The following is a 4059-nucleotide window of genomic DNA, read 5'->3' as shown; positions in this document are numbered from 1 at the left end:
GGACACATTACTGAGTATGTCATATTCACAATATGAATGAAGAGAGCAGCAGAACTCTGGAGTACCTTGAGGTTCTCGTGCACTGTAATAACCAGTTGTTTTACAAATGGTAGCCTGAAGCCATTACAGCTCTGGCTTGGTTTTTGTCCCTCATCCTGTACAAAGGGAAAACTATAAAACTGTAAATATGCATTGTGCTTTTTCTCCATTCCTAAAACGGGAACACCAGGCAAAGAGTAAGGAAAGGGCAGCTCAAACATCAACACATTTCAGCCTGAGGGTGTCGGGCTACCAGCTTTTTACTGGATGTCTCTGGAACATATGCAGCTTGAACAATTAGCAACCATTTCTTTGACTAATGAGCTGACCTCAAATGGCTAAGGGGGGAAAACTGACAACTGAGTGATCACCATTCCTGGACTTAACTTCGTTCTCCCCCCACCCCATGATCATATAAATTCTATCCACGTAACCACCAAATTGTAAATAGGGATGAGTAGTGGAGTTCCCTCGAGATGCTTCCAAATTCCTCTCTGATAGGAATTTTCTCAGGAATACACCATTCAGATCATGTTGCAGAATAGAACTGTATGTCTATTCCCATGAGGTGTATATTACTGTTATGGGAGTACTGGAAACTAATGACTGCTGTACATAAATCTATATAAAATGCATATGAAAATGGGTACTGTGTGTGAATCTACCCAAGTAAAATGGACAGAAATTCACAGTAGATCATTTGAAAAATGCAGAATGGAATGCTTGCAGCAAAACTATGGAACAAATATAGAATGGAATGAGTGCCATTCATCTAACCCTAAATTTCCAATCTTACCACCCCCCTTTTTTGTTCTGTGCTGTCTCGTTCCATGCTTCATTGTATTCCTCCTTAAATAGGGTTTAAGTAGGATAACTGAAAAAATAATAATCAAGAATTTGATCATGTACAGTTTGCCACAGTTTTCAGTACTCCTCCCCTCAATTCATTTTAATCTTTTCCTATCTCTGTATTACTGGCACTGCAAACACTGCAAGAAAAGCAATCTGTGATCATGTGTATATATCTGTTTTGTGCAATGCTTTATTGATGTTCAGAGCTCCGTGGCGCAGAGTGATAAGCTGCAGTACTACAGTCAAAAGCTCTGCTCACGACCTCAGTTCGATCCCAACAGAAGTTGGTTTCAGGTAGCCAGCTCAAGGTTGACTCAAGCCCAAAGCAAGATAAGCAAGCAAGCTAAAAGTACTGGGACTGGTCAGTGCTTGGCTTGGAGAAATGCTGGGAAACCTTCATCTACCGCTTTGAGAGAAAGACGTGATAAATAAATGCCACTGCCATGCTTCTTTGACTTACAATTTTAGGGACAATAGATGGGGTTGAATAAAGAAGCAGCTGTTTTATATTTGATGTGCATCCTCACAGGCTTCTGAAATTTCCATAGGGCTATGGGCATCCTCCCCACTCAGAACAGAAATAAAGCGGTGGGCAGCCCATTACTGGGGGTGCCTGGTGGTGGCCGTGAGGGGCACCACCATGCTGCCCTCAAAGAGACTTCCTAGCCACCATGGAGGGGGGAAAACCCTATTTTTAAAAATTGTAAAATCGAAAAAGGGCAAAAAAGCCCCATTGACTTTAGCAGGGCTACGCTACTAAAGAGATGGCATAGCTACGCTGCCACGCCGAGGGGTGTTCCCGGTATGAAAGAAGTTAGCAAACTGCCTAGGGGCAGCTCCGCCCCTGGGCATGCTCCGGGAATGCCACCCTAATGCCAGCATGGGCACTTATGCCAGTGCAGGGTCGTGCCGGCTCCTAAGGTGTCCCCTCCCCCTCAGGAATGCGTCCAAAGTCTTGTAGTGTCTCAAGGTGATGACTTAAGGGCCAAAAGTGTATGGCTATGGGCGATGCATCCCTTAAAGTGTATGTTGAAAGCCTCAGGTTTAGTCCCTGATATCTCCATTTGAAAAAAATGTTAGGAAAAGATACATGTAAATAATGTGTGTATTTGCAATGTTAGTGCAGAAAAGTATTTCTCTGCTCAACAGTCTGTAATTTCAATATTGAGGGTAAAGGCACGATTAACTGTTGAGCCAACACATGCCACTTGTGAGGGCATTTTGCTTTCATGCTGCTTTCACATACAGTGTTGCTTCACATTTCTTAATTTCTTGGCACTGACGTTTCCTTCCTGTTGGTATTTCCAGGTTGGAGAATTAAAAAAAAAAAAAAAACTGATCTCTCAATAAACAGCATGGATTTCTATCAAGCCACATAAGAGGTTTCCCTCGAAATCAAATTATAAAGTAAGTAGATTAAGGATATTGAATTGCCGTAATGCAACTGTACTTTGGTAAAGCATTTGGTGTACAGCATTTCAGGAAATCAAGACTGGTACCATCATGTCTCCAGGAGGGTTGCCAGGATTAGGGTTAAGGCATGGCCTGGAAAACAGTGGAAAATGAGGGGGACATGGGGGGCAACTACTGGCGACATTAGTCATCTCTAGGAATTCCAGACACTCTATGGTTTTACCAAGGAGTTTTCAGTGATTCCTACACAGGACTGAAGTAACTTCTGGGTTTCCCCAGGAAGTGACATCATGATGCTGGGCCGATGGCCATTTTTTTGTTTATTTTTACCCCAGTGTTGCCAGAGCTGCAGTGGGAAAGGAGAGCTGGGGAGCTTGGCAGCCTTAGTCTGGATACTCCTAGCTTGTATACCAATGTTTACTGAATAATTCACTCTGGGGTACAATTATTTTCTGAATTAGTCTTTATTTATTTATTTAATTTGTTTATACCCCACCTTTCTCTCCAATGAAAACCCAAAAAGCTTTAATCATTCTCCTCTTCTCTATTTTATCCTCACAACAACCCTGTGCAGTAGGTTAGGCTGACAATGAAAAAAAAGGTGTCTACATTTTTTTCTCTGATCAGCTTTTACAACTATTGATGGGCAAAAACTCCTGTGTTGTACTTGAAGCTGCTTTGGTGTGAGCTAGGGTTACCAGGTCTCTCTTTGCCACCGGTGGGAAATTTTTGGGATGGAGCCTGAGGAGTCTTTCTTTTGGGATGGAGCCTGGGGTTTGGGGAGGGGAGGGACTTCAATGCCATAGAGTCCAATTGCCAAAGCGGCCATTTTCTCCAGGTGAAATCAGTTGTAATAGCAGGAGATCTTCAGCTACTGCCTGGAGGTTGGCAACACTAGTGTGAGCATTCCTTTCAATCACTTGAAAAAGCTGGATTGGCATTTCCAAGTGTTAGATGTAGGGTTGCCAGGTCCCCCCTGGCCACTGGTGGGAGCTGGGGAGTATGGTTGTCAGATCCAGGATGGAAAGCTCCTGGAGATTTTGGGATAGAACCTGGGGAGGACAGGGACCTCAGTGGCATTCAATGCCATAAAGTCCACCCTCCAAAGCATCCATTTTCTCCAGGGGAACTGATCTCTGTAATCTGGAGATGAGCTGTAATTCCGGGGGATCCCCGGGCCCCACCTGGAGGCTGGCATCCCTATCCCAGGTGCTGCTTGCAATAGAGATCAGCTTGACAGATGATTCTGATAAAGGAAATGGTAGTGGGAAAGGGTTAATCTCTATCCCCCGCCATCCATATGAGCCAGCGTGGTGTGAGAACCAGCGTGGTGTGAGAGCCAGCTTGATGTAGTGGTTAACAGTGGTGGTTTGGAGCTGTGGATTGTGATCTGGAGAGCTGGGTTTGATTCCCCACTCCTCCATATGAGTGGCGGAGGCTAATCTGGTGAACTCGATTTGTTTCCCCACTCCTACACACGAAGCCAGCTGGGTGACCTTGGGCTAGCCACAGCTCTCTCAGCCCCACCCACCTCTCAGGGTGTCTGTTGTGGGGAGGGGAAGGGAAGGTGATTGTAAGCCGGTTTGAGTCTTTCTTAAGTGGTAAAGAAAGTCAGCGTATAAAACCAACTCTTCTTCTTCAAAACCCCATTTTGCTTCCCCGTTGTGTCAATTCAACCCATGAATCTGTATGCCTGCCATGCCAAATTTTTCCCCTTCAATTCCACTGATTACCTCCAGCCCCCTACCAAATTCA

Source organism: Euleptes europaea, chromosome 13, assembly GCF_029931775.1.
Source record: "Euleptes europaea isolate rEulEur1 chromosome 13, rEulEur1.hap1, whole genome shotgun sequence".
NCBI classification, from domain to species: Eukaryota; Metazoa; Chordata; class Lepidosauria; order Squamata; family Sphaerodactylidae; genus Euleptes; species Euleptes europaea.
This window is presented reverse-complemented; position numbering follows the sequence as displayed.